Source organism: Pezoporus wallicus, unplaced genomic scaffold (genome assembly GCF_028554395.1).
Source record: "Pezoporus wallicus isolate ANWC-B61680 ecotype Strahan unplaced genomic scaffold, APGP_CSIRO_Pwel_v1 contig_227, whole genome shotgun sequence".
NCBI classification, from domain to species: domain Eukaryota; kingdom Metazoa; phylum Chordata; class Aves; order Psittaciformes; family Psittacidae; genus Pezoporus; species Pezoporus wallicus.
Genome location: NW_026635704.1, coordinates 8,499,490 through 8,513,768, shown reverse-complemented (window position 1 = coordinate 8,513,768; position 14,279 = coordinate 8,499,490). Strand labels below are relative to the sequence as shown.

Below are 14,279 nucleotides of genomic sequence, written 5' to 3'. Positions count from 1 at the left end.
ACCGTTACTTTTTTACACTCTCATCCACCCACATCTGTTTACACAACCCTCCTCTACCCTCCTCACTTTTGCAAATATATCATTTACCTAAGTATTTCGCCTCTGCCTTCTTACTGTGGAAAAAGGAACTTAATTAGAAACTATAAATAAATCATATTTTGTGTTTATAATATTAAATATATGTATATCCTTCTTAGTCTTCTCCCATTGCATCCCCTGTTGTTTCATGGAAAGGTCAATGGTACAGGGTTGTGAACAGTGACAGGAAGTCAGATGACAATGAATTTGACCATAAAGGCTATAGAAGAGTAGAAGAGTTAATGAAAATTCAGTTGCCAGAAATGCAATGTCTTCGTAATATAGAAGTTTTCCAGAGTTAATCATGTCAATTTAGTGTATTCTGACTGTAAGGCTTTTAGAGCCCTTTTAAATGATGCTATGAAATTAGCGGATGAGTTACTGTGACCTTTTTTCAGGGTTTTTGAAATTAATTTGTAGAAGATGGAGCATATCTTTTTATGCTACTGCTATCTTTCACAATGTACATAGGGAATGGAACATTATCACCCAACTTCAACAAGAGAGATACATTTTCTCTTTTTTTTCTCTTTTCTTTCAACAGACAAACCTTCAGGTGGAAAAAAAAAGTTATCACCCTACAAAGCTAGCTTTTAATTTTGCAGTCCTGCTAAGACTGAAGACTTCATTATTTTAAAAGGAGTATGTACTCACACATTTAAAAGGAATACGTACTTGGATGCTTACACACTCATTGCAGAAGGGGCACAAATAAATCACTAAGGAGCACTTCTGAAAATCTCAGCCTGCTTCCTTGAAATGAGCATGTTTATACACAGCTTTCCTCATTTATGTTCTCTGCCCTAAATCAATAGGACTACTAACCACATTATTAATGCCGGTGCAACACAACCAAATTGGTAACGGTGCTTAATCCCATCTTCAAGGCATCCCAGATCAAGGCATATTTTTGCTGTGTAATTTTGATTTTGCAATTAGCTGCAGACATGAATTATGATTTATTCTCCTAGCAACTTGGGGTTGTAGCACAATTAGGCAAGGTACACATCTGAATCCTTTCCGCTACCAACAGTAGTAACACAGCAGATAAAACTAATGTAGTGTATAAATAATTTGTGTAATAACTATTTAAATGACCATAACTGCATGTAGCATTTTGCTCCTTACTGAAATGTTTCTGAGCCCAAATTTGTTCCCCAAATCATGTATTCAAAATTGATACCTGTTCCCAAATTAACAGTTATTGAAACCTTGTTACTTTTATGTACTTTTCATATGCATAAGTGTACAGTCATTTATTGACAATATATATTTTGCTAGTAACACATAGATCTTATTGTAAGTTGTTAGCTAACAACTATATCAAGTAAGTACTAGTTTGAATTATTCAAAACTATTACAGTCTTGTCACGTCTTTCTAAATACAAAACATAAGTCCATATTTGTCAACAATTTTAATGCTGATAATTATCACTAACTGCTTACTTTCATGAATTATATTTTTTTCCCTGAGGGATTGCATCTGTCCTGAGAAAGGGAAAGTTACCAGTGTTCCAAAAGAGCCATACAATGACAGAATATGAACATTAATAATGATATCTCAATTTGCACTGCTCATGAAACAGAAGGGGTGATGATCTCTATCAAGCAGATGTGGTTGGGTTATGAAGATGCTGAGCACTTCACCTACAATCCCAAGCATCCTTTGAATATCTTATCAGTAAAGCTTGATATTAACTCTTCAACACAACTGGACTAAAGAAGACCACCATATGAAGCTAATGATATTTATGTGTTTTCCAGCCACAGAGTTTGCTCAACTTGTTTGTAATGTTTGTAATTCTCATTAATTTTTTTCCTGCACATACTTTCTACACCACTTATCTGCCTTCAAACCTCAATGCTGTAGGCACATATTCACCTGCCTGCTGTTGTTTATTTCTTCAATAGGACTATGGAGTATTATTGTGCACTATGGCTTAGTAAATGATGTATGTAAATTATTGTAAATCTTTCAGCCATTAGTCTGCAAAAATAAATGTTTTAAACATCATAGTTTATGCTTTTTATTTATTGCATGCACCAGCTACCATTTATACAGGAACTTATACACACACTGCTTGACATTTTTTAAGACTGCTAATCAAGATGACATTATTTGAGAGAAAAGCAGTGTAAAAATTCACTACTAAGATCCAGAAAATGGAAGCTAAAATGCAATCCCTTCTAACACACTTCAACTTCAGATTGCACAGTACAACTGTTAAGCAGAAAAACCTTAATAAAAATCACGCCAGGTATCTGTATCTGCAGTAAAAGTGGTTTTCCCTGTGCTCTTTTTTTTTTTTTATTATTTATTTTTTAGATTTTTTTCTCATGTAAAAGTGTTACTAAATAAGGGAGACAAAAGAAATTTTTATTGCCAAGCAATATAAACTAATTGCTGCTATTTTTCTTACAGAGACGTTACTTGCTCTGAAAATTCTTAATTCTAACAACACGTACTAACTGACACCACTAAAAATATACCTTTCTGAGTAACAGGCATAATGGTAATACAGATTACATTGGCTCTTAAAACTTTCCAAACAGAGATGACCTGATTCTTCAGGAACATCCACCCAGTATTTTCTTTTTCCGCAGCATTCGTATCATCTGGTGTGTGTTCTGGTTTGTGACAGCTATAATAGACTACAAATAAAGCACTGGAGTAGGACTTTGTAAGCTTCTGCTGTAAGCAGTCCTTTCCCCTCCATTGAAGCTGGCAGATTTGGTGATCTAGCATGGCAGTTCTTCAAATACACAACCTAAAAGTAATTTCAGGGTTACCAACTCAAAAAAAAAAAAGAGAGTCTCTGCAGATAGAGTATGTCTGCAACACTGCAAAGGATAACACCCTGCACCCAAGAGCCTCACATGCAGTGTTTCCAACATCTGCTTCATCTGTAAAGTGCATAATCCAGCCGAAAGTATCATCAAGTTTTATTCCTTTCCTTCTCCAGAGAGATGATGAAATAAATCCCTAACACATATTTTCGAATTAAAAGGTTAAATTAAATCAAGGAGTGATAAAGATTGATTAAGCAATCAAACTCACCTTCCCTAACACACTTGGATAGAAGAGGTTTAAATGGGGGGTTGGTTTCTCACCTTCTCCGAAAAAATACTGTTTTCCTCCCTAAAGCCCTGCCTGAAAACAAAGCAAGTCTGAAATAGAGGTCTCCTTGGTTTTCACGAGGCTTGGAAACCATCAGCCCTAAAAAGGAACCATCTAAGGTGGAAACAAGCCCCTCTTCTTTTGCAAAAAGGTTGTGACAAAATATCCACCAGATTTACTTGGAGCACGTTCCTGCACAGCTCTTCTGAAAACACCATTTTTAAATAGGTCAAAATGATCACATTTCTGCTCCTCTGAACTCAGAATATGTATTAGAAAGAGCAAACAATTTTGTTCTTATCTGAAGCTCCCATAGACAGGCATATCTAACATTATTCTTCTGCAGTCACTTTTAGCTCTTGATGCAGAGACCAAATAAACCCAACCCCTGACCAAAGCCAGCTGCTTTCGTGGCCATTTCTATGCAAAAAGCAATGCACTGAATGGACAAGAAAGCCCTGCATAAGTCAAAACGGGAACAGTCAGCTTAAGTCCACAAGTAATGTCAAGTCTAACATCGTTTGGACATTTTTTTGCATCTTCTCTGATGCTGGGAAGCAGTGTCTAAATTGCTCATAGAACTTTTATTTCCAAAAAAGCGATAAATTTATCATATTTAATTTCAGTGGAAATGAACTTCAAAGCGCAGGGTGTTTTGTGGAGTTCTTCCTTTTACACGTGTTCATCATGTGTCAAAGCCGACTCCACTTTCTCCCCTCCCCAGAATACCACAAATTCTTCAGTAAAATAAACAAAGCTCTGTCCAGAATCTCTGAAATTACCAGAGGCAACCCCTGTTTGAGATCAAAGATGTGCATCACTACTGGGCCTTCTGCAACATTCCAGATTTTAGTTAAGATGAAATTTGCAACAAACAGGCAATCAGCAGCACAAAACTTTAACACCACATCCAGGCATGTATCTTAAAAGAAGAGCTTTGACATTCAAGCTGCCTTTTCTGCATACTTAGGAATCCCAATATGTATTTGTTAGATAAATATCCACAAATGGCATTTTTATAATATAAAAAGATGTCTTATATTTTTATAATGCCATTTAGGTCTAGCAAAGAAAAACCTGTATCTTTACTTAAAAAGAAATGCAAAAATTCGAAATTACATACTATTAACATCTAATAGCAAAAGAAAACCATTTTCTCTTTCTAATGCTTGTATTTGTGCTGTGATGCAACTCAGGACCCACTACGACAAATTGTATATGGGATCTTTATGTGTTGGAAGAAGAAAAAAGTGATAACAAAATACATTATTTTTTGAAGACATTAGATATGCTTCTTGACTTGTTTTTCCCCCAAAACAAGAAGTCTTAATGATGTTTGCAGGCTGAACTAGTCTATCCACAATGTAAACATGCTAGCAGAGGCAATCGTGATTCCCAAAGCTGCTATTATGCTTTAGTGAGTCAGTAACACAGAAAATTCCCAGGTTCTATGTATTCTTGAAAGTGTGCATAGAAAAATTCCAGTAAATACTGGCATTTAAGAAACCAGTGCTCATAGTACTTTATTTTGACTGCTGCCACAGTAGAATATAAATACTATGCATAAAATTCCCACTGTAGGCTAAAATCCACTTAAAAAAAAACAACAACCCACAAAACAAATCCCAAACCTGATAAATATTCACTTTATAAATAAAGAAGAATTTTCCTCCAGTAGATGAGAAAAAAAGTCTTAATAATTCATACACTTCCATTTTACACACCGAGTAATTCAATTCTAGGGTTACAAATAAAATTAAGCATTACAGCTGAAATATGTATTTCTCTAAGCAGTTTTATTATATATTTCATATAGCCCTTAATTCCATATAGATATATATGTAAAATGTGATATTCATTGTTTATAGGGATAAAGCTGAAAACAGACTGGGACATCTCTGAGTTTCTACAGCAAAGGCCAGTCCAACCTCATTGATAAATAAACCACCTAAATCCTTTCTTCATTTGTTATTGCCTTATTGCAAAAGTATGAAGCTGAAGCCTAGAAAGTCAAAGTTAAGGCCTGACCTTCCATCTCTATCCTATCTGGACACTCCCTTGTGTGCCCCTCAAACACACATGCTATCATTTCCTGATGAGTTTAGAAAGGGTTATCAGGAGGGTTTCAAGATATGTGTCAGTTTTGTAGCAACCTGAATGCTATGCAAACATCTTCTCTGTTTAATAGGGGATTTGTATTTTAGTAGGTTTATCCATTCCCAACTTTATTTGTTTAAAGGTGCCTTAACCTTGACATAAATCAATGTTAAGCACCTGCATAGAGTAATTCTGAAGAGTTTAAAAATTAAGCTCTTTGGAGGGCTGTATTTTGCAAGCATAATTTTTTATTAAAAAAAGAAAAAAATTATTGCTTAACTTCTTTGCTCCTTTTTCCCCTTTAAAATTATGCAATTTATTCTTTTTTACTGCTTGTACAGTGTTCTCTTAAAGATCTCGATGAAACACCAGGTTAGTCACTATAAAAACACCAGCACCTCTGGCTCCCGAAGATCTTTTTCTTCCTAACACAACAATGAGTGTTTGCGTAAGACAGGAGGGCCAAAGAGTTCGAGGCCCCGGGTTGTGTCTTGCAGCAACCCCCTCCTTCCAAAGGAAAACAAAAAGCACTGAACCTTTTCTGCCACATGCCTGGTCCTTCCCCCACCGCCTCTCTGGTGAAGACAGCCATTATTACATTTCCTTTTGGGTTATTTACAAGGTCTTGGCTCTGACATTGATTTCTTATCTGTTTCTATGAGAAATGTTAAGTGTTAATAAGCTGTCACCTTAAAGTAAGAGAATGCCAAACAAATTATAGGAATTAATTAATCAAAACCTATTCTTTAACATTATTTGTGAGTGCTAAAACAAGAACAGCAAATATTGCTGGAGACCAGGAAATCCCCACATTTTTTTTCAACCAATTAATAATAGTAGATTAAAAGAAGTTATAGTTTAAACCAGGCAGTATCTTGATACCTAAAGCGAATTTGTCAGGGGATAGAGAATAACCAGGCAGGCACAGCTCCCTAAGGAACAAAGTCTTTTAATTTGTAAGTTAAGGTTTTTTACTTCTTACTTTTTCAAGTATTTTGCTCACAGTATAAATTTTAGGATCAAAGGTGAAAGTTCAGAAATCTTTTTGGTTACAGAACCATTAAAATGATAAACATTTGGGATCTCAAAGTACACTTCTACTCTAACTGTCCTTTCAGACCCGCATTGACTGCACTATAATAGCTGCCAACATTTGGTAAGGATTAGCCTTTCATTTAGACAAAAGCAAGCATTCCTTAGCTAAATCAGCACTTTTTGCCATCAGACTCATAAAACCTTTTCACAACACAGATTTTCAAGAGAATCCTTTAGGGTTTTAGGATGCTGCTCCTTTTACTAAGTAACAAAATACACCCCAGGGTGTCTCATTGACCGAACTCAGCTGTCCTTTGACCTCTGCAATTGTTTAGCCTAACTTCAGGGCTACAGAATCTGCCTCCCCCCCATCAAAAAGGCTAATGTTGCTTCCTCCTAGCACCTGGCAAAGCAAAATCCTAGAGGTTCCCCCCTCTTCCAGACTCTACCATGCTCCAGATGTTGCCAAGCAAAATGTTCCTGCAGGCTAGTTTTGGGAACCCGCAAGCGCCACTCAACCTGAGCTGTGGCCATGACCCCCTTGCTCTGCTCTGTGCTGCCCTTGCCCCAGGGATACAACAGGTCATAAAGCAGGAATAGATCCTCAGCCTTCTGGGTACGCTGGCTATTTAAATGCAACAAGAAACTATGCGAGCCCAATATTGTATACAGAGGCAAGCCTCCCCCCCCCCCCCCCCCCCCCCCCCCCCCCCCCCCCCCCCCACCTTTAAGAAGTCAGGAAAAAAAGACGTGTGAGAATCTCAGTTGGAAGCACAAATCTATCCCAATCATTACAAAGATCTGCATTCTTCTTGCCATTTGTTTTAAAGCCTTTGAGAGGACAAACAAGCAAACAAACATCCATCCTCCAAGTGCATAAAACAGCTATTTAGCTAGCTGCTTACGTATTTGCAGCGGCTCTAAGTAAAACAGCAGATGAAAATTGTTACAGCTTCAAAAGAACTGTCATTAAATAATGAAGTTGATCTCACTGTGGATATGCAACAAAAAAATGGAAACACAAGTCAGCCCTCTTTGGTGAAGGCTGTTTAATTATACGAACTGGATTTCAAGATTTTTTTTAAGAACCTAAACATTGTACATGCCTGAAGCAAAACTAAAATAATTATTTACAGTCCACACCGTTCCTAAAATGCAGGCAATGCAAATGAAAGCACAGATGCTGAACAAAAACATGCAATATATTGTCTATTAGGAAAGGCAAGTAAAGTACCTTCTCGGATTCCTTTTAACCTATTTGAAATGCAGTCATGATTAAAGGATGCAGCTAAGAGTCTGAGAAGCCTTGCTGAGAAGTTGTTTAAAACTCCTGAACACCTGAAAAATAAGAAAGGAGAAAAAAGATCAGAATTACTTGTGACAGCATATAGCTTATAGCAACCCAAGAAAACCTGACTATCTAAACCTGGTTTAGGGTGAAAATTGAACTGGGGTGGGGAAAGGAGGGCTTGAAAAAAAACATCTTTTATTTGTAGGAATACTTGGTTGAATCTGCATGGCTGCTTTTCTGCGTTCTACCCGAAGTAAAGAACAAGTCTGTCACGGAATCCTCTGCATGTGTTTTGCACTGAAGCTTGCAGATGAAATATTAGGAACTTAGCACAGCAATATGAGAAAATTAACTGTCACAGAAACATAAAAAAAAAAAGATGCTAAGGTAGAAGCAATTATTTTCCTATTGGTTTAAAAAGAAACAAACTGAATGGGTGAGCAGTTATCTATGCTTGAAATGGAGATCAGTGTTCAAAATGAAATCAGAATTAGTAGGTTGCTCTCCTATCTGACATCCTAGAAAGGCATTTAAAAGAAAACACTTCTAATAAAAATTGCAGTTTATAAAAGAGAATACACCTGAAATACCCCAAAGAATGGCATCAATGGTGTAGCAAGCATCAGGCAGAAGAGCAACTTCTAAAACATCTACGGCTATACAGAACAGTAATTATAATCAGGAAAAGCTTTAAATTAAGTTATCAGTGACCGGACTTCAACAAGACTTTCTTAGGCACATAAGCTGGTTTGGCTTCCCAATAGAAATGGACAATATTTTGCCAAAAGATTTAAAGGCATTTTCCGTGTTGCTCACAAATGGGATTTTAGGCTTAAAGCTGGGACTACTGTTACCACAAAGACCTGGGCCTGCTGTCAAAATCACAGTGCACATGACTCTTTCAGCTGTAGACCTAGAATTCAAAACCCGGGTTTTCAAATTGAAAACAATATATTTTTAAGCTTCCTGCCGCTCCTCCTCAGAATAAAAATCAGCCTTTTAGAAGGGAGCAACTATAACCCTCACCTCTCACCCAGCAAAGCTTTTGGAGAGGCTTGTTGTGAGCAAAGACATTGAACAACTCTATTGCCAAGGAGCCTCGATGCTACCTTGGGCTGTGCATCCCCATCATGCTAACAGTGACTCTATCGCAGATGGCCAACAAGGTTAATGCATGCAGCTTCTGACCAAACTGTAGGGCTCTGCAGAGCCTTCAGTGATTGCAGAATGTCAGTAATCCAATTCCAACAGCTCCTGGCTCTGAAATTGCTATTTTTCGGACACGTGCTGAACATTTCACCTGCTAGTAATGACATTTTTGTATTTTCTTCTAATTACACTCAAAGCTAAGACCTTTGGCCCTAGGCCACAGACCTCTATTCAGGCTGCACACATTCTCTTAAAGGCCCCGATCCTTTGTTGTCACTCTCAGTCTTTCATCTATTATTTACATCCATTGAGAAGAGAGATACTCTACCATTTGTGAAGCTTTAAAGCTTCTAATCGTCTTAATTTCTTCACCTTTCAACCAGTGCTTCCCCTTATGGACCAATGCCAATAGTGTGACAAAATAATTTTTCAAGCCAAGATCCTCCTGGACCCTTCCCAAACCTTGACACACACTGGGGCTGTAAGTGCCTTTTGTCCTTAGCTGGCTGCTTTTGCAAACACAGACCTTTGCTCTCCTTGGGAGGGGGATGGATTTGCTCGTCAGTGGCTTGGGGGGAGTTTTCTTGTGGGTTTTGTGTAGGGTTTTTTTTCATCACTTTCTTTCAGTTAAAATGTCTGACTCAATTACTCCAACTAAATCAGAGATACTGTAGTGAATCTTCCCTCTTTTAAAAACATGAAGTACCTTCTGAAATACAAATAGCTATGGATTTTAAGCTTACTGTTTTTTTCCAAAAGCTAAACTGATGATACAGTGGTTTGGTTTTACAATGACAGATTCTCACACAATATTTAAGACAGAACACCACAAACCCTTTTTCTGACTGGCAGCATTAATTTGTCCTGACCTTACAACACAATGTGATAAAAAAAAAAATAAAAATCAAACAATATCTTCATCTGATGTTCAGATCACCTCCTTCTGGTCCTCCCTTATTTGCAAATGAAGTAGGAAACAAATCAGCAGCATTTTTCATTCATCAGCCACCAACCTTCATTTCTGAGACCTGTGGGATCTGCTAACATGTGATCCATCTTGGCTCTTTCTTCCAGTGCCGCCTGGCTTACTTTTGACTTCTAACAGTGCTTCCTTGTTGTCTGTCCCCTCTGAAGACTCCCCAGCCCCCCTGTCTTTTCTTATTTTCACCATTTGCTTCAACCACCAGTTCACTTGAGACTCATCCATCTTACAATGCCTAAAGTGACAGATGCTCTCAGGAATGACCATACTGCTGAGTGAACAAAAGATAACATCACCTCTAGGAACTCAGGGAGAAATACAACTTCAACCCTAAGACACAGTTATCCTGATGGACACAGCACCATAAACCTCTCTCAAGTGGGGGGGGGGGAAGAAAGGAAAAACAACTGAACAACTGCAGAGAAAAGGAATCTGAGACAATTGAAGGCCAAAAAGAGTATTCTTTCTGTTGTAGCTGTAGTTAGTGGTGTTGATGGCCTATTTTATTTTATTTTATTAATACCCATGGAAGATTTTTGTAGAATGTATCTGTGATAAAATCAAGAGGCCCAGAGAGAGTAAGAGAAATTTCACACAAGAGCTGTCTCAGGATCCCTACAGACTTGAATGGAGGAAGAAGGCACTTTAGGACAGTTTCAGCAGCGTGTCACACAAGGCCTTCGCCAAAACACAAACATTGCCTTGCTAAAATCTACACATCCTACAGACCAGCTGTTGCTCAGTTCAATTCTACAGGAATTCAGAATCATTATGCAAGCCTGTGCCCTTGATGAACACATATTGTAACCGGAGTAAGATTACTTTAATGTCATGGCTGCTTGATAAATCTGTAATTTGCAAGTAACAAACCACCAGTGTTTTGACATTTAAACACATACCATTTACAACAAAAACTGAATTAGAATGATAGATTCTCCAGCCAGCACCTACAGACCTGACTAAGAACAATGCTTGTTTCTAAATGAAGATCTGCACTCTATGCCAAATAAGACAGAAGCAAAAACTACTGGATTTGAAGTATGCCCAAAATTCTCTATCCATTTTCTATGGTGGAACAGGACTTGTTGAAGAGGGAGGCATCCTGGGTGGTGGTAGAAATCTCTTAACAAAGGAAAGGTCATATTAGCATCTCCCAGAGACATACTCGCAAAAGTGCTGCCGCAAATGCTGGGAATCCCTTCTCTGTGGTGAGATGCAAAGAATTCCCTTCTCTCTCAGCAAAGCTTTACATAACATCTCATGTTCAGCTTTCAAACACTACAGGAAATAACCATCATTACAGTACATGAGTCTGACAGCATGTGAGTTTAATGGACATAAAAGCTAGAGTTATAAAACAAAAAGCAAGATAAGACAGCCTATTAACCAAATGTTTTCTGTTCAGTGTAAAGTCAGGCAGAAGTCACAATATGCATTTCTTCAGCTGATGGCTAAAGAATTTGTAATGGGTTATGATTTTAGGTCCTTATCCCAATCTGGAGTCTTTCTATTACCTTCACATGTGACAGCTAACATCAAAGCACCAGACTGTAAATACAGAAGTAAGGTATATATACACTAATTTTAAATGTAGGTCCTTTTCTCATTGTATGCCACACAGGACCATTTTGGACCTCCAACAAATGGAAATAAAACTAACAACCACTCAAGTCTGGTCCTTCCTAAAAAGGATCCCAACTCTGGACCCCACACAACCTTTAGAGTTTCTCTCCCATTCTGAGCCACCAAGAGACCTGGCACTGAAATCTTTCATAAAATCCCATTCAGCTGGGGAAAAGACACATAGGAAAGTGTACAGAGGATAATTATTAGTACATAGTTGAAAGAGTTGTATGCAAAACTGCTTTCCACCTCACATCCCAGCCTGATCAGTCCACATTGCTCTGGAACCCCAGTTGAGCAGCAGGGCTCAAGGCATGCTACAACTACCAAGAAGAAAAGTAATGAGAAAACCAAGTCTGGAGATTTACAGGCACATTCTGCCATGGTATCTGAATCCAATTTTCACCAGCAACTCTATTGTACTTTGAGTGTCAAGATGTCTGGGATAACTTTCTAAAGTTCCTTCTAACACCATCAAACCAAAGAATCAAATAACTAGGTCTACAGTTAAGTTCCTCACAAGGAAAATTCTTGGAAATTATATAATGCTTTCATCTGAAATACTTGAAAATCTTGACTTCAGATATGGAACAAAAAGTAGAAAACTGTATCCTACCTTAGAAACCCTATGTTCTTTTCTCAAACAGGCATCTTATCGTACAGACAGTCCTTACATGTTATAGCTCCAAATATTTAGCACAGTAGGGAGAAGTGTTTATGGTTAATATGCAATCCATCTTCTGCACGCTGCTGCTTTTAAACAAGACGAAGTGTGAGGTAAAAGGTCAAAACTACTAGAAAGAGCCCTGAATAAAAAGTCTGACATTACAACCATTTTGCTATAGGAGACAAGATGTGAAATAGGTTATCGGAGTCAAACTCCCTGCACAACACAGCAGGCCAAGGGAACTGATCCAGACAGCAGTGAATAGTGACACAACTGTTGGCATTAATGTGTTCAGTAACACCAAACTGCTTTGAAAATCTCCCACTTAATGAAAGCAACATTTTTCAATCGAAACTGCATATTTTTATATGCATGTATGTAAAATGAGTTCTCATTCAATGCCATTTTAACATGGAATAACTGAAATATTGACATTAAACTTATAGGTAACTTCCGTCATTGCCATCAAGTTATTGACACTGAAACATGACCTTGAAATGACAGCTCCATTAATGCAAGTCTTACCGGGGAAGGTTTCAAAAAGGCCCGATTAAATTAACTACTTTTAAACACAATGGGATCAATATGTATGCAGAGAATGTACACCCCCATGGCAAGTTCTGCTTGCTTGATTGATCAAAAACAAAAAAATCCCGTGGCCTTCCAGATCTCAGCTGGTGCCAGAAATCCACATAGAAAAAAAAAAAATCCATCTAAATGAAACTCTGAAAAGGTTTACCCTTCACCAGTCCATTTGCACTTCAAAAACTTCTTAAGTCCTTCAGCTAAACCCCAGGGTTGAACCATTGCAAAAATGAGAGGGGGATAGCCGTGATTTATCTTCTGTGCTCTGGACAGAGCTGTAAAATCTGCATGCTGGCATGAGTGTGCGCGTTACAGGCTTGTTTTCAGGAATCTTGGATGTTTACCATTTTTAGAAGTAACTCTTCCAAATTCCTCACTATCATTTATTGCCTTCAAACAGGCACAAGCACCAGAGCAAAGTCTTCATTTCTGCTCACTGGCATTATTTAATGGCCAAGCATGCAAAATCAGCATTTTGAAGAAAAATACAGCTGATCTCATTTGTACCTGTATCAGCTGTTGCCTTAGGGAACTGTGTTAGCAGAACATTTGTTTAAGAATGCAATTTAAGCCTATCCCTTATATTTAGTAGTATCAAACACCTTTTTAGCAAGAAGCCCAAAATAACTTTCCATTTGTAGATAGATAATCGATGCGTAGGGTCACACAGGATACATTCTTCAGTCCTCTGTAGGTCAAGATAACATTACCAATAGAAGGAAAATGGAGATTTCATGGGTCAGAATATTCTGGGTCACAAGGAACTTCAGTGCTGCTGTCAACCTAGTAAAACTCAATCAGTATACTTCTGCTTTGTATGTCCAGTATTAAAAACCTTGCACCTGAATGCCTACATTATTTTTGCTGAAGTAGAAATCCAACTCAACAACTTCACTGACATTCTTTGAGCAGAAATTCATACACTCCAATATTCATTTAATGTGTTAAAAACATGAACACACGCATCTATAAATGAAACACATCCTCCAAACATCACAGATAAATCCTTACAGCATCAGTGGCACATAACAGCACAAAGTGAGGGCAGTAAAACTTGGTAATTCATTTCAGTTTTTCTATAGCTTTTTTCAACTCTTAAGACCCAACCCTATAAACCACATATCAGTGACAACTCCTATCAGTCTAAATTCTTCAGACTTGGATAACAGACTTACTCTCAAGGTAAATAACAATAACAAAAAGATTCAGTATTATCTGGTTTTGCATGAAAAGGGCCTACTTATTTCCAAAGTCCTTTTCAGATTTTGCTTTTATCACAGAAATTGTTATCTTCCACTCTAAAACAACAGAAACAGGTGAAAAATTCCTTGTTTTTATGAAGAGATAAAAATACGCAGATCCTGCCACTGTAAGTTGAGTCTTAATTTTACCAGTGGGAAGCTTTAAAAACATTGACATTGTGCCTGTTTTTGTGCAAGCCAAATGCCGGCCCTAACAAAACTGCAGGGCTAATCTGAAGAAAAAACCCAAAACCCTAATCACTCTATTAATCCCTACTCAAATCCACAAGTATACTTAAGTAAGAGGTTGTGGATATAAGAAGGAATGGCATCTTACTCAGCATCTGACATTCTACTCAACTTAACTCCTCAGAGTCTGAAACTCTACTTTAGAAAAAGAGTGCAAGATAGTT

The 14,279-nt window shown here is 37.7% G+C and overlaps 1 protein-coding gene across 9 annotated transcripts in view; it reads right to left on the bottom strand.

Annotated features, from left to right (window-relative positions):
• Positions 1–14,279, bottom strand: part of GREB1L (GREB1 like retinoic acid receptor coactivator) — a 136,821-nt gene that overhangs the window by 67,092 nt on the left and 55,450 nt on the right. For all 9 annotated transcript variants that reach the window (XM_057397575.1, XM_057397578.1, XM_057397580.1 and 6 more), the window contains exon 2: positions 7,563–7,666. The gene's annotated coding sequence lies outside the window, so the exon portion shown is untranslated. The remainder of the gene's footprint in view (positions 1–7,562; positions 7,667–14,279) is intronic.